The sequence below is a fragment of the Eurosta solidaginis genome, chromosome 4 (genome assembly GCF_040869045.1).
Source record: "Eurosta solidaginis isolate ZX-2024a chromosome 4, ASM4086904v1, whole genome shotgun sequence".
NCBI classification, from domain to species: Eukaryota; Metazoa; Arthropoda; class Insecta; order Diptera; family Tephritidae; genus Eurosta; species Eurosta solidaginis.
The window spans coordinates 124647581-124674915 of record NC_090322.1 but is presented as its reverse complement, the minus strand read 5'-3'; the positions used below and the strand labels follow the sequence as shown (position 1 = coordinate 124674915).

The 27335-nt window shown below is 34.4% G+C and overlaps 1 protein-coding gene and 1 long non-coding RNA gene across 5 annotated transcripts in view; both read left to right on the top strand.

Moving 5' to 3' along the window:
* Actn (alpha actinin) overlaps positions 1 to 27335 on the top strand; it is a 112264-nt gene that overhangs the window by 55446 nt on the left and 29483 nt on the right. The gene's annotated exons all lie outside the window — the stretch shown is intronic.
* LOC137250272 (uncharacterized) lies at positions 4848 to 9978 on the top strand. The gene is made up of 2 exons (XR_010952886.1): positions 4848 to 4999; positions 9013 to 9978. It is a non-coding gene; the product is annotated as an uncharacterized lncRNA (long non-coding RNA).

Below are 27335 nucleotides of genomic sequence, written 5' to 3'. Positions count from 1 at the left end.
TCAGCTGAGCAGAGCTCACAGAGTATATTAAGTTTGTTCGCATAACGGTAATCCGTAACGGCATAAACTAATCGAGATAGATATAGACTTCTATATATCAAAATGATCTGGGCGAAAAAAGAAATTCATTTAGCCATGTCCGTCCGTCCGTAAACACAATAACTTGAGTAAATTTTGAGGTATCTCGATGAAATTTGGTACGTAGGTTTCTGGGTGCTCATCTCAGATCGCTATTTAAAATGAACGAAATCGCACTACAACCACGCCCACTTTTTCGATATCGAAAATTTCGAAAAACAGAAAAAGTGCGATAATTCATTACCAAAGACGGATAAAGCGATGAAACTTGGTAGGTGCGTTGACCTTATGACGCAAAAAAGAAAACTAGTAAAATTTTGAACAATGGGCGTGGCACCGCCCACTTCTAAAAGGAGGTAATTTAAGTTTTGCAAGCTGTAATTTCGCAGTCGTTGAAGATATCATAATGAAACTTGGCAGGTACGTTCCTATTATTACTATATGTGCGCTAAATAAAAATTAACAAAATCGGATGACGAACACGCCCACTTTAAAATTATTTTTTTTTTTAAGTCACATTTTAACAAAAAAATTAATATCTTTACAGTATATAAGTAAATTATGTCAACATTCAACTCCAGTAATGATATGGTGCAACAAAATACAAAAATAAAAGAAAATTCCAAAATGGGCGTGGCTCCGCCCTTTTTCATTTATTTCGTCTAGAATACTTTTAAGGCCATAAGTCGAACAAAGATTTACCAATCCTTGTGAAATTTGGTAGGTGCATAGATTCTATGACGATAATCGGTTGAAGCCACGCCAAGTTTTAATACACAGTCTACCGTCTGTCCTTCCGCTTCCGCTTTGGTCAATATCTCGAAAACGCCTTCACATATACAACTAAGGGCCACTCACTTTTAAAACCGTCATTAATACCTTTAATTTGATACCCATATCGTAAAAACACATTCTAGAGTCACCCCTGGTCCATCGTTATTGCGGTATCTCGAAAAGGCGTCCACCTATAGAACTAAGGCCCACTCCCTTTGAAAATACTCATAGGCACCTTTCATTTGATATCCATATCGTAAAAACACATTCTAGAGTCACCCCTGGTCAACCTTTATGGCGATATCTCGAAAAGGCCCATTTCCTTTTAAATAATCATTTACACCTTTCATTTGATACCCATATCGTACAAACACATTCTAGAGTCACCCCTGGTTAACCTTTATGGCGATATCTCGAAAAGGCGTTCAGCTATAGAACTAAGGCCCACTCCCTTTGAAAATACTCATAGGCACCTTTCATTTGATACCCATATCGTACAAACACATTCTAGAGTCACCCCTGGTCAACCTTTATGGCGATATCTCGAAAAGGCGTCCACCTATAGAACTAAGGCCCACTCCCTTTGAAAATACTCATAGGCACCTTTCATTTGATACCCATATCGTACAAACACATTCTAGAGTCACCCCTGGTTAACCTTTATGGCGATATCTCGAAAAGGCGTTCAGCTATAGAACTAAGGCCCACTCCCTTTGAAAATACTCATAGGCACCTTTCATTTGATACCCATATCGTACAAACACATTCTAGAGTCACCCCTGGTCAACCTTTATGGCGATATCTCGAAAAGGCGTCCACCTATAGAACTAAGGCCCACTCCCTTTGAAAATACTCATAGGCACCTTTCATTTGATACCCATATCGTACAAACACATTCTAGAGTCACCCCTGGTCAACCTATGGCGATATCTCGAAAAGGCGTCCACCTATAGAACTAAGGCCCACTCCCTTTGAAAATACTCATAGGCACCTTTCATTTGATACCCAAATCGTAAAAACACATTCTAGAGTCACCCCTGGTCAACCTTTATGGCGATATCTCGAAAAGGCCCATTTCCTTTTAAATAATCATTAACACCTTTCATTTGATACCCATATCGTACAAACACATTCTAGAGTCACCCCTGGTAAACCTTTATAGCGATATCTCGAAAAGGCGTCCACCTATAGAACTAAGGCCCACTCCCTTTGAAAATACTCATAGGCACCTTTCATTTGATACCCATATCGTACAAACACATTCTAGAGTCACCCCTGGTCAACCTTTATGGCGATATCTCGAAAAGGCGTCCACCTATAGAACTAAGGCCCACTCCCTTTGAAAATACTCATAGGCACCTTTCCTTTGATACTCATATCGTACACACACATTCTAGAGTCACCCCTGGTCAACCTTTATGGCGATATCTCGAAAAGGCCCATTTCCTTTTAAATAATCATTAACACCTTTCATTTGATACCCATATCGTACAAACACATTCTAGAGTCACCCCTGGTCAACCTTTATGGCGATATCTCGAAAAGGCGTCCACCTATAGAACTAAGGCCCACTCCCTTTGAAAATACTCATAGGCACCTTTCATTTGATACCCAAATCGTACAAACACATTCTAGAGTCACCCCTGGTCAACCTTTATGGCGAGATCTCGAAAAGGCCCATTTCCTTTTAAATAATCATTAACACCTTTCATTTGATACCCATATCGTACAAACATATTCTAGAGTCGCCCCTGGTCCGCCTTTATTGCGATATCTCGAAAAGGCGTCCACCTATAGAACTAAGGCCCACTCCCTTTGAAAATACTCATAAGCACCTTTCATTTGATACCCATATCGTAAAAACACATTCTAGAGTCACCCCTGGTCAACCTTTATAGCGATATCTCGAAAAGGCCCATTTCCTTTTAAATAATCATTAACACCTTTCATTTGATACCCATATCGTACAAACACATTCTAGAGTCACCCCTGGTCAACCTTTATGGCGATATCTCGAAAAGGCGTCCACCTATAGAACTAAGGCCCACTCCCTTTGAAAATACTCATAGGCACCTTTCATTTGATACCCATATCGTACAAACACATTCTAGAGTCACCCCTGGTCAACCTTTATGGCGTTAGCCTTCCTTACTTCTTTTAACTAGATTATTTTTTTAGTAAATGAAATATTGTTTATCGTCGGGGACAGTGTACCTGATGCAAATGGTTTTAAAATATGGTATTAAAAGCCAAACCTAGGTTGCGACCAAAGGTAGTTGTAGCTTTTAGTATAATAATCAATCTGTTATCTGTTTGGAAAGCTACTACTATCTTTATTATTGACTTGGTTTTTACAATAATGTGGTCGAAATCTTCTTAGTAAAATGCTACCAGTATTTTTAATTTTAACAAAATTTGTAATGGATACTTATCACGGCGAATAGAGTCAAAACAAGAAATAAATTAAAAGATCGGTAATTTACATTTTGACTCATGTCTCCAAACTCAGTCAGAGAAACACAAAAGAAAATCCATGACATTTTCAATTTTTAGCCCAAGATACATCTACATATATGTATGCTTTGATATCCTTTCCTTATTGATCTCTTGTACAATGAATTCATTTAATTGTGGCAAAAATTTGGAACAATTTTGTTGTGTTTTCTGTACAGAATGTGGCAGTTACGATAAAATTGTGGTCACGCAAAATATACTACTAATATACTCTGGATGACGATCAAATCTCATTGGAACACATAATAGGGTGCCTGTTATTTTCAACTTTTTCCCCCAAATCGCTGCATAAAATTGTATGGGATTCTTCATTTAAAAAAAAAAGCTAGAGTAATGCTCAACTCAACAAAAGGGTCGACAGTTAAAACACGTCCAAAAATGTCGGGAGAGGTAGCAAAAGAAATGCTTTGAACTAAATAACTTTCGTTCCAATGCTGATATTAAAAATTTTGCATCTGTCAGGAGCTTTGTGTAAAAAGCCTTTGGACATTATGTTGTGGTTCTTGTATTTTCATATAAAAAATCTATAGTTTTTTTTTATCATAATTTAAAATGAATGTAATGTAATTATTTTATGGCCTTAATAATTAGTTCTCAGACTTAAAGTTTAAATTTATGGGTTTTCAAGTGGAAAAAATATGTTAAATATCGGACGCCCTACTGCATACGCTGCGACCAAGTACACAGGGTATGCTGTCTAAAATTTTCCACAAAAAACCAAATCAATAGGTCCGAAACTGATCCAGATAGATATCAGGATCAAAACGTTGTTGTTGCATTTGCATGTAAAATTTCTATTCGTATCTAGATCACGCTTCATTGGAACGCAACTATAGTATAAGTATGTATGTATATATGGGCAATTATGACAACATTTTTGAATGCTCATCGTGAGCATTTCTCCAAAAAAATTCTTTTGTTGAAATGTGAAAATTTGAATGCATTTAAGCGTTTAATGCAATGTTAATAAAGACAATCGAAACATATGCAATAACTTCTTAATCGGACACATTGCCTATGACATATGACGCAAATATGTTACTTTCATATATTGGCTGCTTGAATGAAGTAATTTATATATTTTTTGTATAATTTAATGCATTTAACTTGCAGAGTAAACTAAAGCTTTTTGTTAATTCTTGCTGACCTGGCTATGTATTGCTGTGGCTGAAATGGTAAAAGGTCCCTGCTAACCATGGTTAACCACATTTTGCTATTTTCACCTCAAAAACCAACACTATCTCAATTTCTTTTTGGACACAACTAACACCAACTCACATTTGTGGGACATTTTTCATAATTGTGGTAAATTTCTAATATGTGCGAATGAAACAGTAGTATGATGTAGGAATGAAACAATAAGCTACTACAGATTTCGCCACCATTTATGTAAATTTTTTAAGCAAAACGCGTCTCATTGCGAAAGAATTTAATAAAAATTTTTACAAGTGTTCAAGTGAGTAAGAACATTAAAAAAAAAATATAACAGAAAAGTGTGCGACATTATTTTCGCGCAGTAATTCGGGATTCGCTAAAGAAAAACGGGCGAACGTTCAAAAAAAAAAAATCTCCAGCTTTCATCAGCCACAAAAGGGCTTCTCCAAGACGCCACTTCCACGTTGGATTATCCGAGGTAAGTAAATGTTTAGGTATTTTAGTATAACTAACTTTTTTGTTGTTGTAGCAGTGCAAGTTTGGAAATATATTGCAGAACTTACCCTTATTATGAAGATACCAAATCAGTGTTACATATTATGGACCTGACAGAGATCAGGAATATTGTTTGGTGTCGTCATAATATGAATGGTTCTGAGTAAATGCGGGTATTATGGTGATAACCAAATTAGTTGAAGTTTTGTCCGTGATCACCATAATATGGGTATGTAGTTATATACATACATATGTTTGATGGCACAATTTTTGCTGGTAATTCTTTTCTTTAGCACACAACTGCTAAAACTAGTCAAAATATATCGGGAGAGGTGTCAATAGAAGCGCTTTGAAGTCAGAACAACGAATCTGAAAGCGGAAATTGAAAATTTTACATCTGTGCAGAGATATTTGCAGTTACCCAAAATGTATTAACGAAAACCCCTGGTCCCTCCGAAACCGGCGGTGTGATCCATAGAATTTTGGCCTTCGGCCGCGCTTATAAAAAATTACCACCAAGGAGGTGGAATCAAAATTAAATCAGTGCAAATTCCTTTCGTACATAAAATGTTTTCCTGTGAACAACAACATTACAATAATCACATGAAAAATGCCAACTTTAACTAAAAATATCTCTGCACAGATATACAATTTTCAATTTCCGCTTTCAGATTCGTTGTTCTGAGTTCCTCTTGACACCTCTCCCGATATTTTTTGACTATTTTTAGCAGTTGTGAGCTAAAGAAAATTGTTTTTTTTTTTATAAAAATGTCAAATAAATAGCTATTATGTTCCGCTTATTTAATACGGGAGGAAACGCTCGCCTTTTTATACCACCCTCGAAAGTGTTAGTCTGCTTGGGGTAACAAGCAGATACTATGGTGTTATTTGTTTATGATCTTGTTGGCAAAGAAAAAGAATGTGGACATATTTAAAGATATGTATGTTAATTAATTTAGGTAATTCTATACACTCTAAATAAATCAGTGCTACAACAACAACCAAACACTAAATAAACGTCCAAAAATATCGGGAGATGTATCAGAATATGCGTTTTGGAACCAGAAACGCGAATATAAAAACACAAATTTTGAGTCTGTGAAGAGATACTTGCAAAAGAAATTGCAACTTTTTGTGTGGTTGTTGTAATGTTGGTGTACACAGGAAATAATTTTGTGTAAAATGTGATTTTTTGCACGGATTAAATTTTGATTGCACCCCCGGCCAGCGTTTTTTGACACCCTTCCCGATATTTTTGGACATGAATTAAGAGTGTTATGCTTTCGTATATAATTGCCATCATTTCAACGACTCAAAATTTTTGTATTCCGTTTTCGGATTCGCATTCTGGGTCCAAGACGCATCTTTTGGTAATTCTGTACGACAGAATGACACAAAAATATCGAGAGACGTGTCAAAAGATGCGTATTGACCTCGACAACAATATCCGAAGGCGGAAAAGAAAAATTTTATCTCCGTCCGGAGATATTTGCAATTGAAGATGGTGATTTTCATGTGGGTGTTGTAATGTTGTTGTACCCACAAAAAAAAAATTATGAACATATGTGATTTGCGCGTTTTAGTTTTGGTCTCCAAACCGGTGTAGCAAAATATGCGTCCTGGACCCAGAAACGCGAATATAAAAACACAAATTTTGAGTCTGTGAAGAGATACTTGCAAAAGAAATTGCCACTTTTCGTGTGGTCGTTGTAATGTTGGTGTACACAGGAAATAATTTTGTGTACAAAGGGATTTTGCACGGATTAAATTTTGATTGCACCCCTTTGGGAAATCGGCTAGCGTTTTTTCACACCCTTCCCGATATTATTGGACGTGTATTAAGAGTGTCATGCTTCCGTATAGAATTACCATCTTTTGAACAACTCACAATTTTGTTTTCCGTTTTTGGATTTCCATTCTGGGTCCAAGACGCATCTTTTGATACATCTTCCGATATTTTTGGACTTGTATTTATAGGTTCATGCTGTTGTATAGAATTACCTAAATTAATTCACAAACAGTATCTTTTAATATGTATGTCCACATTCCTTGTTTGCCAACAGGATCAAATAAATGACATCACAGTATTTTCTTGGGGTAACATACTTAACGCCAACACTTTCGAGGGTAATAGGCGAGCTTTTGCCTCCCTATTAAATAAACGTAACATAATTTTATTGCTTTAACATTTTTATACAAAATAAACAACTTGGATTCTCTTGAAGTTGAATTGTTTGCTGCATAGCGGAATGATACAAGGTAGCAGCATGGTGACATACCTACAAACATAAATACAAATTCCATGTACTTTGTTTTTGTAAATTCGATGGACAAATGTCAAAATCGTACGGCACCGGAAGTTGATGTATCAAATCAAATAAAAAAGGGTATAATCAGCTGTTCCATGCTGCCACCTTGTATCGTTGCGCCATGGTTTGCTGCTTGCAGATGATCGCTTGTAAATTACCATCCTCAAAAATATTGCGGGTACCCCAATAAGCCCGAAGTGTTTTTCGTGAATTATCAGGGGATTATGCGCACTTAGGCAAGGTGCACATAAGGCTACGCGTCATCCACGCGTACACGATATTTCATGTAGGTACAATTCTTCTACGCTTCAAGATATGCGTCGCTACAAAAAAAATATTTCCAAAAAAAATAAACAAATTAATTTATACTGTATAATTGCAATTATACAAAAGTTGATTGTATATAAAATTAAAAAGGAAAGTTTTCACTATATCTTTATAGCAACAGAAGCACAGCACAAAAGTTTGTAAAAATGTGAAGCGTAGCATAATCTGATTAAGGCAAGGTGCACACGAGGCTACGCTTCATAGACGCGTACAAGATATTTCATATAGCTACAATTTCTCTACGCCTCAAGATCTGCCCACGAAGCTACTTTCGAGCGTCGCTACAAAAAGCAAACAATTATTGAAAAAAAAAAAAAATTAAATTTCTTCAGCTATATCCGTCCACGAAACCAAAGAAAAATAGGTATTAAACGTTGTTTCCATCCCGGTGCCTTTGTAAATTATGAAAGGCAATTTTAAACCACCGCGGACTAGAGAAAAGGGTGATTTCTAGTTTCCAACACTTTTTAGCCTTTTAAACGCTTCAACAATGTCTAACCAAGCTGTTGTGGTGTTTAATGGTCTTTTTCGCTTTGGTAATATACCTTTCACGCACTTTTATTAACTAATGTAACATTTTTTAACTAATTACACAAATATGCATACAAAAAAATGTTAACAAACATCTTGTTCTTCCTTTTTTTCAAGCGTACGTATGCTCAGCGACCAACATAGCTGTACGCTTAGCTCCACGAAAATTTCATGCTTTATCGCTTTCATGCAGCTGACGCATCGTATGCAGCTCTCCATTCAAATACATGTGTTCGGCATCAAAGCGTACAGATTTCCCCTGCAGCGTCTATGACGCGTAGCCTCGTGTGCACCTTGCCTAAGGGTGATTTTTTTTAAGCGGCCTTAAGGCGACCGCCAACGCAGAACCACTATGGATACTTCTAGGATCATGTTGTAGTTATGTTAACTATGCTTCGCCCATTCAATGAGCACGGCCATTCACTAATTGTCATCAAAGTCCTATAACGGGAGACAAAGGAAAATGGTAGTCTCAACAGGTGTGGACCATGGGAGAATAGTGTTAGATGCGTAGTTTTCACATTACAATTGAAAAGATGGTGGGTGTCATGTGGGGACACATCGCATGCAGGACATTCAGTACACTTAAACGCCAGCTTTATAACCCAAATTTTAACTTCAATGTGATCACAAGTTCCACCTAAAAGATTTCCTCAAATTATTGTAATGCAATCAAATTTTTCTGTATTAATATCGACCTGATTATCAAGTTATTTTGCTACTTGTTCGATGTGAATAAATTTATAGTGGAACTTTTGATGCAAATGTCATGATTTGGCTGATCAAGTGTTTTAATGACCTTAATTTTAATGTCCTTAATTTTTTACAGGCAAGTTCAAGAAAGCCATGGAGAAGAACGGAGCATCGACCCATGTTAAATGCAGTGAGTGACAGAGTGGTTTGGAGACTGTTTCACTTAAGGAAAGTTATTTAAATTATTGGATAAGTTGTCAGGGTAAATAATGTAAAGTTGTAGGGAAAGTAATTTTTTTTTAGATGGAAAGTAATTTTTTTTAGATTATCCTGAAGGAACTCTAAATGTTAACATGCATCAAAAGAAATGTAATTCAATTACTTTTCTTTTGATGGAAAAATCCTTATAGTCAATTAAATATTTTTTGGAAAATATTGCGAATTTCGCAAACATTAATTTGTAGTGAGAGCAAATAATGTAAAGTTGCAAGGAAAGTAATTTTTTTTGATGATCCTTAAGGAATTTTAAATGTTAACATGCATCAAAAGAAAGGTAATCCAATTGCTTTCATAGAGCCAATTAAATATTATTTCGGAAATTTTGCGAATTTCAGATCAAATAATGAAATGTTGTAAGGAACGTGACTTTTTCACTTAAATTCCTTATTTTTTATAGTATTGCTACTAAAATTAAGGAAGTTTAACAAAATTTTGTGGAAGAACAAGGACGTTGGGGATTTTGTGGATGACACCATTATGTTAACCTGCGGCGCTTAAATCTGTATTTTTATTTTTAATTCAATAAAAAACTTTTCTTAAATTATTATAACTAAATTTTGAAAGTAAGAGTATATGTTAAATTCAATTGAAAGTTTAGTTTTTAAGCCAATGATAACTAAGTAAATTATATCTATATTATAAGTAAGAAAAAATATTTATTTTAATTTTAAATCAAAATCAAAACTCAAACGTAACACTAACCAAAAGAAAAATGAAATGTATTAATATATAGATGAATGAATTAAAACGAATTTTTGTTAATATTTTTTATTGTAAATATCTAAAATATGCATACATCCAAATTATTCATTTTCCCTTAAAATTAATTTGTTGTGTTTTTAAATTGAAAACCATAATTTCTTAATAAAAACATAGAATGAAAAATTTTGGACATTTTGTGGGCGGTTTTTGGTTATTTTGTGGGGTTTTTGCAATTTTTTTAGGTATTTTCAATTCGCATTATAGGTTATTTGATCATCGGGCTGGCAACTCTGGAGCGCCTAAAAGTATGCAGCCTCTTTAAAATGACATTTTGAGAGCAGTTCAGCTATTCATTTTTGATATGGCGGTTCTAAATGAGTGCGACAGAGATGGAAGATCACACGTACACGAAATATCCCATTTCACCATGGATAATATCGGCGCCTCGCCGAACAAAATTATCCAACTTATTATCCAATTTTTTGGATAGCGTCAGTATACGATTACCCGAATTTTTATCCACTCATGGTTAGCAGGGGTGTTACCTGTATGTATGTATGTGTCTGTAATAAATATTCTCATTTTCGCTCCAATTTTAAACCAAATACGATTTACAATATATGTTCACTAGAGTACTCGGCTGACTTTGTTCTGCCCGAAAATTGGTTTGCCTAGAATTTAGAGATTGAGTCCAAAGAGAGTTTGGTCCAAATCTCGAAAGCTGTAAAACCTTAAAGGAGAAGAGATATAACGACCAATAAGTATACCGAAATGATCAGGATAACGAGCTGAGTTGATTTAGCCATGTCCTTCTGTCTGTTTGAACGCAGCATAGACCGTCAATTCCAGATATCTTATGAAATTCGGCAAACGTGTGTATTCGGGTATCCGAATAATCATTTCTCGGAACCGACCGGACGGACCACTAAGGCATATATCTCCCATACAACCGATTTTTGGAAAAGTTGGCTTTCGTCATCTCTTCCTCATTTTGTTAGATAGCAGCTAATAATATATATCCCCATACATCTGATTATTCAGCTTTTATGAATTTTTAAATTTTCATCGGATTATTGTTCAGCTACGATCATGAAAAGTATGAGGTATTCGGCACAGCCGTTGACAGTCCCCTCCTTACTTGTTCTAATAGTTTTTATCCATCACCTGTTCCATTTATCTTCCTCCCACTCCGCAACCCATTCCCATTCCCATTCCCACTCCTACTACCATTCCCACCCCCACTACCACTACAACATCCTCTCCTACTTTCGTTCCCTCTCCATATCTCAGCTAAATCTTCTCATATATCTCATCTCTATACCAAATAACGAATACTTGCTTCACCTGATCGATCTATTTCAATATCTCTGTTTGTATGAACCACTATAAAACTAACGAAATTACAATTTTTAAAATCGCATTCATTTTTATATTTAAAATATGGATAGCTAATTGACACGTTCTCCTGCTCGATAATAATTCTCCCTGCGATGTTACTACTCTCATAGTAAACAGCGGCATTTGTCATATTTTACTTCTGCAAAAAAAAAATTTTTATCTTCTTGGCTCTCCTCTCTTTTCAATGATAAGAGTAACTTTATTTAAGGTTGTAAAACCTACAGATCATGATCTTCGATACTTTACAGCCACGCGCTTGGGTCCACGCCTTTCCCGCTTGGTCAACCATGTGCAACTCTCGCTTTCTCTTAGTCTCGACCAATCTAATTGGGACGTCTACGGAGTAAGATTCGAAGGATGCGCCTTTTTTTAGCTAGTTCATTGCTTTTCATTCCGTTTGGTCGTGAAACCAATTTTTGTAACATTGTGGACACATTCAATCCATGTGAGATCTTTATTAAGAAGTTCAAACTAAGCTGTTCTTGTCGAAGAGGGTATCGGAACCAAGTTTTTATATTTTGCTGATCCTTAAATACCGCTAAATAAATTCGTTTTAAACTGCAACTTGGTTATATGTATGTCATTCGGTATTGTTGATATTTCACTATTTTGATTTTCAGAAACTCTGTAATGCCCTCTTGAGTTATGCAGTCGTTTTTCAAAGCTTGTTGCAACGAGAAGCATACTTTAAGGGCCTATAACTATTTTAATGAACAAAAATATGTAAAAGCGACTTCAGAGCTCTAAAGTATATACAATGTAAGAATTACTTATAGAGTTTCTATAAAACAAAGTTCAATTTTAAAAATCAGATGTCAAATTGCCAAGTTGTTATTAAAAAACAATTTCCGCGGTATATGGAATGATACACAAAAATAGGAAAGGTTTCAAAAGATCTTTTTTTAACTCAATTTAATACACATTCATACTTTGTATTGTAGACAGTTTTATTATTGTACACTTAGCACGTTAAGTAATTTCTACTATCAAGAGGGCGCTGTAATTAAAATTCACATTCGTATCTATTTTGAAATGTGAAGATCCTACTCCGGTTACTAGTAAAACGGTAAAATATATCTTATCTTCAAACTCGTTCTTAACTCTCGTTTCTCTAATTATGCTTCAATAAACTTAGATGGTCCTAATGTAGCTGGCTACCAAATTGAAATTGCCAGAACCCGAATGCAAATAGAACCTGTTAGTTGAACTTACCAAAACGGTTAACTCAAGAAACCGGATTGTTTATGAATTGGTTCAAACTTGGCGAGATATGGCGTTGGAGTTTGTCTGGTTTTACCACTCCTGATGTTCAAATAGTTGACTTTGTTATTGTTTTCATATTATTGTTGTTATTGTTGCGGAGTGAATGGCTGCATGCTACCAGTTGTATTGCAACACACTCCATACACAGAATGTTGATCTTAGTCGTTATCAAAACAAATCTCTTGCATTTCAAAAAAACACAAGTATACTACTTTGTATATGTGATATACATATGTATGTATGTATGTATCAATGTTTGTATGTGAATATATACGACTGCAGAACGGGTGTTAGCTGTTAGATGGGAAAAGTCAGTTGGGGCTTTCCACCTCACTTAGCCGTTGCTATAGTGTATAACCGCACGAGTTTATATATGAATGGGTATGTGTGTGTACAATGTCATTGAATAGCGCAAAACAGCAATGAAAATGAGATCAATGCATAACGGTTTATGGTCGTTGCAACTGCGAGAAGACTGGTTTATTTTTATTTTTTTCTTGCATTTTTGCTGAGCATCTTGGGATTTAATTTGATCTGCATTTTGTTTTCTTCAGCAGCTCGATGCTCATTAGATACCGTACGCTAACAGTATTATTTTGTTTGATTTAACATAAGCTATTATGGGATTCAATTAATTTTCTAAAGGTTTAAAATCTATTGTAAAACAAAAAGATCGTAGGCATAACTAACTTTTACGCACTTTCATTGGAATTCTCTTTGTACTATATATGTATGTAGTCATCCATACTCAATATATACTGACTAATGTTTATACTAAATAACGATGTATTAAAGTTTGTTAAAGCCCCGTCACATAAGCAGTTTTTTATATAAATGCGTTTAACTCAATCCTATGTATTATGAGCAGATTGCACGTATTTTTATGGAGAGACATGAAAAAGTACCCAACTTGCACTTTTGTTGCAAGCAAGGCATAAGAAGAAGAATTGGACATATGTTTTCGCTAAAGGTGGTGGCACACTTTCCAAGTGAAATTGTTTTTCCCACTCGTTGGTAACTTTTCTAACACTTTTACGGCGCAAAATATGTTAGCCAGTATTTTTGTTGTATTGGGAGAATGTTTATAACAGTGCTTCGCGAAATTTTGGATGTGAATGGGCAAGGCGAGATAAACTTCAATTGCCTAGTCTGAAGTTTCTTCATATTTATAAACGCAATATCTTGGTTGATTGTGGCGATGTTACTGGAATGCATAAGCTTGTGTTAAACGCATCTATGTATATGAAAATTTTCATTGTGTCGCGGGCTTCAGTAAATATAATATACACTTATCTCCAGACACTTATTTTTAGACTCTTTGTTTGATTTATAAAATTTCTTACTTCATTTTTAAATAAATACATATCATAGTAAAGTAAACATAGTTTAGGATGATCAGCAGCACGCCTAGAGGAGCGACATTAATGCATTTTTGTTTTAAATAAACTCCTTATCAAATTTTTAAATTAAAAATACAACAATTCAAAAAATCAAATAAAATAAAACGAAAAGGAAGAATTTTAAAAATAAAATGAAAAATCAAATTAAAATAAATTAAATTAAAAAATTGCTTCAAATAAATGTTTTCGTACATTTAAAATAGCAAAACGGGCAATCGCCGATTAAATCATACAAACAGACAAAATTGGTTAATTTTTTAGTTCTCTATAAATAGAACAAAAACAGCAACAAAACCAAAGTTTCTTTGAAAACTGCCGTACCAAGCATAGCTTTAACACATAATTGCATACGAAGTATGCAATGTGTAAAAGATTAAAATATGCAAAAAGAAGGCAATTGGGAAAAACTTTACAACTAAGGCATGACGTAGCTGAATGCGTTTGTAACCATTTCAACTATCGTAGGAGTGCGGGTTCGGTTCCCACTCCCGGGGGAAAAGGCTTTGAAGAGATTTACAAGGTATAATCGAAACAGCTGTCGCCTTGTCCGTCCTGATGTCATTTTGTTAACATTTATCCCAAATTATTAAATAAAATAAATTAAATTAATCCAAATTAAATAATTTTTTATTTGTTTATTTTAAGAAGCATTGGCTGGGCCTGGCAGCAAAAAAAATAAAATAAAATTAATGTAAATTAAAATTAACTTAATACAATTTAGTTAAACCGATTTTTAATCGACGAGTTATCCGCTTGTCATCCAAAGGATATCAATGTTTTCAGAAACCTATAGATTTTTTATCGGAGTGTTAACAATTTGTTATCGAAAAGTTATCGATTACTTGCTCGCGAGGGTCAGAAATGTTTCAGCAGAAGGGATGCCAAGGTCTGGCACAGCCGCTTGGTAATTTAATGTTTCACTTCGTTGGCCGTAGAGTGCAAAATTAAGAATACATGAGGTCCGAGTGTACTGATGTCTATAGCAAAAATGCAGTAAAGTGAAATATATATGTGAAATCAAAGAAGTATGAAGTGCGAGTTAAACGTTTATTTTAAATAAATAAATACTGTATTATTTATTTGGTACACATCAAAAATTAACCAAATGACCTTTTGAAGGCAATAAAATGAAATTTACTGTGTTTTATTTTTATTTGTTTCATAGAATAGTTTGACAAATAACGATAATATCTTTATTTGCGTACTTAACACCTAATCGTTAATTATATAACTAGATTTCCCATATAATTATGAAGAAATTTTAGGGATGCGGATTTTTTTCGCAGAAAAAGTTCCACCTCTAGAGTGTAATCTCTAATTGAAAACAAAAAATAAAAATGAAACGTAAACAATTTACAGAAAAAAATCTAGTTCCCAGGGGTGGAATATTTGCCCAATTTATTTATTGACAATTTATTGTAGATTGAGGCATTTGTAAACGTGGTCTTACAAAGCTTTTTCGCTTGGAAATCTTTCTTACAGTGAAATTTTATCATAATGTTATTTTAATGCTCAAATACAACATTGCTATGTATAACCAATAAAAGCCGTAATATTTATTTTATACTGCTTTCTTGCCTTGAAAATTGATTTACTGCTTTTTTGGTTCGGCAGTTCACGACATTCGAAATATAAAACACGCTTTAAATCTATTTTATCTCTAAATTTTATGTTAATTAGCAAATTGGTGTCGCAGAAATATATTGGCATAAAAATTCCTATAAGACAGTAAGTGAACTTGACTGTTTTTTTGCCATGGACGGCAGCGTAGTCATTGAAGATTTTTAAATTCGAATTCACAGGACCGAGTCGGCATATACATATGATAACGCTTTCTGTATATGGCTTCTTTCTAAAAAGAAAATAATTTTTGCTATTATACTAGGCGTAGAATAGCGGCGGCTTTGCCAAAATTTCATTCGCCAAAGGAGAAGTTTGGTAAGGCGAGCAGCAGTTTTTAATAGTTGTATTCGTAGTTTGGTGCTTTTCAATATTACAAAAAATATGTTGCTCATACGCAGTGTCGGTTGATTATTCTCCTCTTGGTAGTTTTTACCTAATTGTATAACTATATGAGATTACTTTGTACTCTCTGTATTTTTCTTGTATTTCTTGTCTCCCTCCCTCCTAATACGGTTTCAGTACTGGTGTAAGTGTGTAAACTATATTTCAAAAACCTAACGAAATACAAGAAAAATACAACCTAGTTCATTAAAAACAAACGTGCTAGTTTATATTTCGATAGGTTTTTTTGACATTCTGCCGTTTTTTCTTTATTTTTTCTGTCAAATGAATTTTTTTTTTAGTTGAAAATTTTGTGCATAAAATCGCAACCAACATCAACTTTCTTGTGAAAAAAGTGAACCATCGGAGACCGAAATAATTTTCCAGTGATATTTGCATAGTTTTTATTGTTAAAAATGTTAATGAAAAAAAAAAATTTAAAAATAAACAAAAACATGCCAAACTCACTAATTTTGGGGGAGTAGTGGTCTCGCTTTCTCATGGTAGCAATTGTTTTTGTATTTTGAAATTCCTATAAAGTATCGTCAGTTTTTCTAGCTTGGAATCCAAGACAAAATAAATAAGTGTCATATAGGTCTCAGCAAATAAAATAAATATTGTTTTGAGACTTGGTATACAAATTTTAATACTTTTGCTTTTTTTGATAGCATATCTCAATCTACAGCTTTAACTGTTAAGGTTTACTAAACTTCATATTTTAATTTGCAATGTTTTCACTGTAGTTTTATTTCATGTTTTTTTTTTTATTAAAAAAAAACTGTAAATTGGGGCCACATGCAAGTTTAAATTTTTACGAAGTTTTTCAGTCACAAAAAATGTACATTTTCGAATTAAATATATACGAAAAACATATTTGGATACTCTATTTTGATACATTTCTTATTTTATTTGTCAACCATGAATTTAAAAACTGCTCTTACCTTAAAACAATTTCCCATCAAAAGATTACAAGACGCATGAATTCTAGGTTGCCAAACCTGAAATATTGTAATGAATGAAGATTTAAACAGATTTAATTTTGTATGGTAAACTTGCAAGATTTAACGTTAAATCCTTTCAGATGCCCAAATCTCGGATAAAGCTCCATTGGACGTTTGTCTTCTGTCACAAATTAAGTTTCATTTCCATTTCATTTGCCAGAAGTTATGCGAGTTTAAATGAATTCCATACACAAATATGTATGATTTTACGTACATTGTATGGAAGAATATCTAAACACCCTTCTGAAGAGTAATTTTCAAAAATTAATGAGAATTTTTTGACTTTCGAGTATTTATTATAGATGTTAATAATTCTAATACTAAGCTTGATAACTCGCAGATATTTTAAAATCATTCAGACTTTCAAGTGTTTTATCAGGACGTGACAATAGACTCATTGTAGCGCAATTGCGGATATTGCAAATAAAGTCTTACCATTTGACTATACTCAGTACAGTTACCAATTTCCAATTTTTCCTAATTTCGCCTGTGACTCATCCTGCAGATTCAGCATTAACTCATTGAACTTTGGCAAAATTAATTTGGCTACATATGTACATATTTATGTATGTAAATGTAATGTTAATTCGTATTATCCGCCAAGGCTTTATTGCCTTGAATGATTCTAGACATCCAAATATTTATGTACGTAGCTGTATGTTTGACAGATCTAAAAATATTGTTTTCATTCGTGATTCATGGTTTTCATTTTAAAAATAATTAGTTCAATATTGTTGTGTGCAGTGATTGAGAAAGTTTTTAAAGTACAAATAAAAGATAAAATTATATCCCTGACGATGATCGCACGTCAACTGAGGGTGAGCAAGATTACTAATCTTTGATCGCCTAATACAGGAAAGGATCAATGGTATTGTATACGCAGGCATACATAGGCTTAATTGTAGAGGTCCACACCAAAACGAAACATTTTACGATTTTCATATAAAAAAGTTTCGTTTTGGCGTGGACTTCCATAATTGCTGCCTGTTTCAGGTCTATAGATATGGACATGTGTATATAGATTACCTATAGCATGTGGCTTCATATAAGACTGGACTTAAAAGTTACGCGGACTTTATTTATATACAGATATGTACATAAAATATGTAATAAATATGACGTGCTTAATGAAACCAAAAACAGTATAAGACTCTATTCTACATGTGGATGCAAAAATCCTCAGTGGTGAAGCAGTTTGTCTATCTGCGTAGTGTTGCGGGCGCGAAAGCTAAAAAGATTACAGATTCCTAAAAGCAAGCATTAGCCGTCGTGGTACAGCGATTGCAAGAACATGAAAAACAATTTTTACTGCACGCTTTTGACCATTCATTTAGGTTAAACTGGATGGTATGTAAGGACCACAAGTGGACTAAATGCGTCTCTAGTGTTAGAGCTGTTCTTTTGCAGGATGTACAATTTTCAAGTCAATTCAAGTCTAAGTTTAGATCAATTGGAAAGAAAAATTCACAATTCGTCATTATATCGTCGAAAACTAGCACGTTTTAAATTTCCATGGAGGAATTAACACGTTTCATTATTCGCGTGGAAATCTCGCACAGTTTAGTTGTGTTAGCCTTGACGTATATTTGTTTCCTTCTCTTTCTAACACATTGCAGTTTGAGATATGATTATTAGCTCCAAAGTTGCGTTAACTATTCATTCTTAACATTCGGCTCATAATTTATCCTATCATAACCATTTCCTCATACTCATATTTTTCACATATTTTGAACCCATTCCGGACTTTTTAGTTATGAGCAGTACGAGAATGTTAGTTAAATACTCGGTCAGTGATCTCTTTATGTTACTATGTATGTCGAAGTACTGCCAGTGAACCTTACACATGATTTGTTGTAGTGGTAGCTACCAAAATTCCATCCCAAGTATTTGGCGAACTTAATGGCGGTATCAGTCTTGTCCGTATAGAAATGAGGTACTAACATGTCTGCGTTAAGAATATAACTTGCCGTTCTGCAAGTGGGCCCAAGCTTGCCATACGCTGATTTTTTGTTAGAAAGTGTTCGGGACTAAACGCACAATAATCAGATTTAAACTTTGATTACAAGCTTACCCCTTTATTCTTAAAAAAAAAAAAAAAAAAAAATGGTTTATAAAGCTCTAGCGCTATGAGAAAACATTTTTAAACAATGGTTTTTATAAATATATTTTTTAAACCTTTATTAAAATGATATCTGTATCCCCATAACTACATTCCTATAATTTAATAAGAGAAATTATTGGGAATACGTCTTAAACTCATTAAATTTACGAATACATTCAGCATAGTTTAACTGCAACTTCGAAAAATTGCAAACAAATTGGAAAATCGGTTTAATTTAGCAATTCCCATGTAAAAAAGTTTTGGGAAAATAATTTGAATTTGAAAATTGTTTTTCCGCGAAAAATGGAAGCTTTTAAGTCCGCTTAAGTCGTCCTGTTAAAACGAAAACGGCGACCTTGGATGTTCAGAGAGTACTTAGATTATAGAAGAGTGATGACCGGCGATTGGCATGTAAATGTTCTTAACCCAGTCCACAGGAAGGGGATTCTGCAAAATGCGTCAACTATCGCGGAATCACCCTTCGTAATATCGCATATAAGGTTCTGTCAAGCGTATTGTGCGAAAGATTGAGACCCACTGTGAATGGGCTGATTGAACCATTGCGGCTTTAAAACTAGTAAATCTACCATCGACCATATTTTCACTATGCGCGAAATCTTGGAAAAAACCCGCAAAAACAGAATTGACACATATCACATCTTCGCCGGCTTTGAAGCCGCCTTCGAGATCACGAAAAGAAGCTACCTATATGCCGCTAAGTCTGAATTTGGTTTCCCCCCAAAACTTATACGGCTATGCAAAATGACGTTGAGCAATACCAACAATATTCTCTAAAAGCGTCCTATTACTGGCGTATGCTGCCGATATTGATATCATCGGCCTGAACACCCGCGCCGAAAGTTCTGCTAACTCCGAACTGGTAAAAGAAGCGGAAAAATTGGGTTGATGGTGAAGGCGGACAGAACGAAGTAGTACCTGCTGTCATCCAGCAAAGAGTCAGCGCATTTGCGCCTTGGTAACCACGCTACTGTGGGCAGCCATAATTCGAAATAGTAAAAGACTTCGTTTATTTGGGAACCAGCATTAACAAACAACAAAGTCAGCTCTGGAATCCGGTTCAGAATCACTGTTGTTCTTGTATTAACGATAAAGACACACTCCGAAAGTTTTGATGGTCTTTTGCCGGATATAATCCAGTAACGACCATATCGGGAACGATTAATATGATCACATTAAACATTGTAGAAAATCAATCTACAAGTCCATGTTCGTTCTCGTCCACCTATATGCTGCGAAGCATGGACCATAAAAACATCAGATGAAGCGGCTCTGGGAGTGTTCGAGAGAAAAGCTCTTTGAGAGATTTATAGACCTCTACGGTGTGGCGACGGCGAGTACGGCTGAACATTTAATGATGAGCTGTACGAGATTTACGCAGATATCAACATAGTCCAACATAAACCTTGACTTTAAAATTACAGATTATACTATGACTCGTATAGTAATAAATATTGCATGGAAAAAAAGCATAAATAGAAGTAACACGAGTTCAAAATTAACCAAGATTAATTTCGGTTTGCTTAATCAAAGCTTACGGTTTGAGTCCTGGGGCAAAGTTTTTGCTGAGAAAGACGTATCCAATGCATACCAAATTTTTTTAAATACTTTTATAAGCCACATTCAGGCTGCAACCTTCTCCGTCACTTCACCTAGATCTGATATAAGGTTAAAGCCGTGGATAACTAAGCAGTTGATGAAAAAGATTCGCCTTAAAAACAAGCTTGGAAGAAAGAGCACTAAAAATCCTTCGAATACAAGGCTTCGTAGTCGACATAGAGATCTTTGTAGAAGGTTAAGAAAAGAAGTACGATTGGAACGCGACAGTTTCTATCGAAATGAATTCAGGTCGTCGTTTGGAAACCCAAAAAAGGAATGGAATGTTATAAACAGCCTTTTAAATCGGAGTCCTAAATCAATTGACTCATCAATTGTTTTATGTAATAGTGGCCTAAATATTTCTGATCCCACAACTGTAGCAAACCTTTTTAGTAGTCACTTTTCAGCAATCGGGCAAACTTATACAACTACTTATACATACGAACTTTCAATGAATAACTCAGATATTTCAAATTTAGGTAGTAGTTTTTTCTTTGAACCTTTTACTGACACTGAATTACTGAAGGTAGTAAAATCGTTGGACAACTCCAGATCTTGTGGCTCTGATGGTGTTTCAAATCAGGTTTTGAAAAAAGTCGCTTTAAATTTGGTTGACATTTTAATTTATTTGTTTAACAAAAGCGTGTACTCTGGAACTTTTCCTACAGATTTAAAATGTGCTGTTGTCATTCCTTTATATAAAAAGGGGAACAAAAAAGATATAAACAATTTCCGACCAATCTCTTTACTTTCTTCTATTTCCAAAACTTTTGAAAAGCTTGTTAAAAGTAGAATTCTTTCTTTTCTTAACAACAAACATTTTTTCAGCTCGATGCAATACGGATTTAGATCTGGACTCTCAACAGAAGATGCCCTGCTGAGCTTTTGTTCCGTTATTTATGGCGAGTTAGACAAAAAGCAGAACTGTGCTGGCCTGTTTATTGATATCACGAAAGCATTTGATATGGTTGATCACCAAATTCTGTTAGATAAATTGTATTGCATAGGCTTTCGTGGCTTTATGTACAATTGGCTCAAATCATATTTATCAGGAAGAGTGCAGAAAGTAAAGGTTGGCAATTGTTTAAGCAATTCTGTGACAACTACCTTAGGAGTACCCCAAGGGTCTGTTCTAGGTCCAATACTGTTCCTTGTTTATTCGAATTCTTTATTTTCTTTGCCGTTCTATGGCAAGGTTACCGCTTTTGCAGACGACCTTGCTATAGCCTATAGTTCATCGAACTATCTGGATTTGGTAGCAGGCGTCAACTTCGATGCTCATTTGTTGAGAGTGTGGTTTGCTAAACATAAAGTGATCGTCAGCAATAAAACTAAACTGATGTATTTCAATTTACATCCAAGAACCTCACCTGATATTGCCATTATATTCCACGCCAGTGACTGCAGACGTTTCTCCCTTAGCAATATGTCGTGCTCTGGTACATCGTTTAATCATGAAACAAATTGTAGCGATAAGTGTTTCCCAATTGAAAGAGTTGATACCTACCAATATCTGGGTGTTTCTGTGGACCAATCCTTAAGTTGGTCAACACATATTTCTCGCCTGAAGGCATACATGCGATCTACTGTGCGCTATTTTTATAGTCTAAGGAGTATATGTTCAAACGCAACGCTGAAGACGCTTTATTACGGTTTGGTTCACTCTAAGCTTCAATATGGCATATGCTGCTGGGGTGGTGCGTCTTACAGTAAAATCCAGCAACTTCTTACTATTCAAAAATGTGTCATAAGGAAAATATGTAATGTGAACCGTTTCCACCACAGCATGGAGTTGTTTAGAGAGCTGAAAATTCTTCCAGTAAAACACATGTACTATTACACGACTTTAAAAATATTCTTTATTCGTTGTGGGTATTTACACAGCCTAGTCACGGATAATTATAATTTGAGGCAAAACTCACTCGGACTTGTTGTTGTTCCCACATCTCGTACTACCCATTATAATAACTTTTTTACTATCGTATCTTTTAAAGCTTTCAATACGCTACCTGCGTCTATACGTGTCATGAGAAATATGCGCGAATTTTTAAAACATATCAAATCATTTTTATTAGAGCAGTCACACGACGACATCAAAACTTTGCTGAATTCTACCACTTAGTAATTTAATTTCAACATTTTTATTTTCTATTGTTATACATTTTATTTTACATTTTGTAACTTTAACTTCAACCTATTAACTATTTTCACCCCACACACATTTGTATATATTTATTAATTTTTTTGAGATGGCATTCAAAACTAAAGTTTTAGATAACTTTACAGAATGCCTTACTTTTCTTTCAATTTCAATGTATTAATTTAAGTGGCAATTTTATATATGTAAACATGTAAAAAATTATTTTGATTTGAAAGAAAATGAATAAATATAATCTAATCTAATCTAATTAAAACGCAGCGGCTACGTTGGCTAGGCCATGTTATGCGAATGAAAGATGACGATCAGACTAAGAAAGGATTTTTTATCAGAACCCGCCTGTAGAAGCAGAGGCAGAGGAAGAGGGCGGCCCCACTCCGCTGAAAGGTCCAGGTGGAAAACGATTTAAATTCCCTTGGTGCGACCAACTGTCAACGCGAATTAGCAGAGCGAAGTAGCGACTGGCGCGCCTTGTTGGACGGCCATAATAACTTAAACGGTAAAGCGCCAATGCACACAGAGTATATTAACTTTGGTGACATAACGGTTGACCGTAACGGTATAAACGAATCGAGATAAATATAGACTTCCATGTATCAAAATGCTCATAAATCAAAACCCGTTAAATCTATCATAACAAAATTCTTAATCCGAACTTAGACTCCCTTTTTTGGGAATAGTTTCTGTTTAAAATATTCCCATTCGGTGTTTTATTTCATTTTATTTTGGATTCCTTTAATTTACGTTTCATTACATTTCACGCCGTTTTGTTTTATTTTATTTGATTTGGGTTTTTTAATGTTGTTTTATTTGAATTTATTTTATTACAAATTTTTTATTTTATGATTTGTTTTTTATTTTATGCTACTTTATTTTATTTTAATTTATTTAATTTTATATTCTTTTATTTTATTTTATTATTTGGGTTAAATTTATTTTATTTTGTGATGAAAATGTTTCATAAATGAAATAACGCCGGCTGTTTTTTTTCTTCTAATTTTATCGGCGACTTTTTTTCCAGTTTGAAAAGGAAATAAGGCCCGAGAGCGTTTAAGTCTCAACAAAATTTATTCCTAACGTATTACTACTACAAAAGAAAATGCCCATCTATGATACATTTTATAACTAAATATGCATGTGGTAAGCGCATCTCAGCATTCTTAGATGGCATATATGCAGAAACAGGTTTCTGATTTCTGATTTTTGCCGACCGTTTTCTAGCGCTCAGATAACTGAATAGAAAAAATGCAGTTACTCGCCTTACGGCCGTTCATTTCTTGTCTTATTTATTAACAATTGGAAGTTGGACAATTTCATTTAATATCGCTGTCAGCCACCGACCGTCTATAGGTGACATACAAACAAACATACATATGTACATACGAGAATCTGAATTTAATGAGGATTAATAAAAGTTCGAACTGCTGCCAGAAAAAGATTTGACTTCAATGAAATGCTTCATTCTCAATATTGTCTTCAAATTCTTGGTTTTTATCCTACCCAGAAATTACCCTGACATGAAAAACAAAAGTGTTTTATTTTTTTGTGTTATTTCATAATGGTCAAAAGTTCAACTTTTAGGGTAGGGTTTTCAGCACTCCAGTGTGTTATCGACCAAAGCGGTTAAACACCAGTAAACTTTAACTGGAGTTGAAGCTCGCACTCGAGCCTTACTCGATTTACAGCTGGCCGGAATTAGATTATTAGGTCCGTTTAGTTCGAACACGCCCAAAATGTCGAGTCAGTTGGTGAATTCCGTTACAAAATCCTAACAGCACATGCAAGCAAAATCTAAAAAAGTCCAGAAATGAGCTAATTCTTTTCAGCTAGCTAAATCTGAATATCGAATCAGATTTTTTATTTGGGTTCTTGCTTTCGAGATATTCTTACATTAAGTTACGAAAATTACGTTTCTCGGCTGTACTCAATACGAAACTCAATTTTCAATTAAAATATTTCGATCCATGCGCCACCTATCGGAGTTTTTTTCTTATTATTGCATTGTCATCGGGCTCTGAATTATATTCAAGTTTCAAGCTTGTAGCTTATCGGGAAGATACTTAAATTTCAATTACAAAATTCTGTTCGCTACACAGAGTCAAGCTAAATAAAACGGTTTAAAAATTATAAAATAGCACACAGCGTTTATTACTAGGACATGTTTCTGAAGGTGTAGTACAATAATGCCCTCGGTTAAACATTTTCAGGCCCACATTGGAATGAAATACATAAATTAAAATAAAGTAAAAGGAAATGAAATAAAATAAAACAAATAAATGTCAATGTAGTTAATAAAAATAAGGTAAAAAACAAGTAGTAAATAAAACAAAAAAGGAAATAAAGTAAATTTAAGTAGAATAAAACCAAACAAATTTAAAATAAAATGAAATAAAACAAAATTAAATTAAAGAAAGCAATGTTATGTAAAACAAAAAAAAAAAAAAACGGTATTACCAAAACTGAATGATAAAATAATAGTCAAATAAAATAAAATAAATGTAAATAAGTTTTTCTTACATTGGATTTTATTTTATATTAATTAATTTTACTATAATTTATTCGATTTTGTTTTATTTTTATTTTAGTTTTAATTGTATGTGCTAAATCTTTATATAAAGTTATAATGCCTGAATGGGCTTAATTTCCCCATAAATGGAAGTAAAGCCTTTTCAAAAAAGAAATAACGCCCACCAAGATTAGGATATAGAGCCCGCTGGCGTTATTGCACTGCATTGTGTCTGAATTACACTTCTTCATCAGGCTTTGTAAAGCCATATGAGCATCACTCTGAGTATATTTCTGCGATGTAAAGCGTCCTTGCCATGCAGATGCCGTTCGGAGTCCATATAATGGACATGTGGGACTTACCAATTTTTAGGAAAATTAATAAGGAACACGACGCATATTGGAAGAGAACCCGGGCTTAAATATTCTAGGAGATATATCGCGCTTTGTAATATTTTTTGACACAGTTTAAAGAAACTTGTCTCTAATTGCAAAGCGGACCTCCAAAAAGTAAAACTAACATTTCAAGTAACATAGTTGCGCTTCCAATTATTTTTCTCGAAAACCAAAACTGTTTTGAAAATTCTAGAGAGAATATCGTAGATAAACACGAGAACGAGCTTCTGATTCAACCGGAAATTTTCAAATTCGGGCTCTCTTAATATAATGACCGTGTTTCCTTTTTACTTGCATATGCATATGCGTTTGCGACTAAAAAAAAGCTCATCAGTAATTACACATAGTTGTACTAGTATATGGAGAAATAGTGGAGACACGCACTTTTTAGGCCATTGTGAATAACGCATGCCAGAATCGAAAGTGGAGAATAGTGGAGACATATACTTCTTAGTACCAATTTTATGCGCAACAATTTCATAAGTGCAGATAAAGTTTGCACTTAGCAGTCCATATGAAGTTTCCTAACGGTCGTTGTAGTAAACTGAAGATCTCATGTTCAAAATAATATTAGAGTTATTCTCTTAGAGAACTTTTGCCTGTTCTATTGTACATACATACACACATACTTAATTTAGAGATCTTAACAAATTCAGCGACAAACTGCTACATGTACATTAGGCCGGGTCGATTTGTGGGGAGGCAAAAAAATCGCCCATTGCTCTGTGAAAATCATATTCTAGGGATCAAAATAAGAAACTTTGCCGAAGGAACCATACCTCTAAAACGAATTCTGATGTCCCCCCTTTGGGTCGTAGGGGCAAATTTTGAAAAATCCCACTTTGAAATGCCTATGTTTTTTCTTTTTGGAGCTCATTTTTCTCTTTAGAAATTTTTTTAGTCAGAACATATGTATGTAAATGAAAAAATGAATTTAACTTAGTAATAGAAAAGAAATTAAAAAAAATTATTAGAAATTACCGTTTTTACAACCCCCTTTTAAAACCAAGGCATCACTGTGATGCATTTGCATGTCGTAAACATAGTTGTGTGGGTTTTTTATACTCAGTTGAGCAGAGCTCACAGAGTATATTAAGTTTGATTGGATAACGGTTGGTTGTACATATATAAAGGAATCGAGATAGATATAGACTTCCATATATCAAAATAATCAGGATCGAAAAAAAATTTGATTGAGCCATGTCCGTCCGTCCGTCCGTCCGTTAACACGATAACTTGAGTAAATTTTGAGGTATCTTGATGAAATATGGTATGTAGGTTCCTGAGCACTCATCTCAGATCGCTATTTAAAATGAACGATATCGGACTATAACCACGCCCACTTTTTCGATATCGAAAATTTCGAAAAACCGAAAAAATGCGATAATTCATTGCCAAAGGCGGTTAAAGCGATGAAACTTGGTAGATCGGTTGACGTTATGACGCAGAATAGAAAACTAGTAAGATTTTGGACAATGGGCGTGGCACCGCCCACTTTTACAAGAAGGTAATTTAAAAGTTTTGCAAGCTGTAATTTGGCAGTCGTTCAAGATATCATGATGAAATTTGGCAGGAACGTTACTACTATTACTATATATGTGCTAAATAAAAATTAGCAAAATTGGATGAAGAACA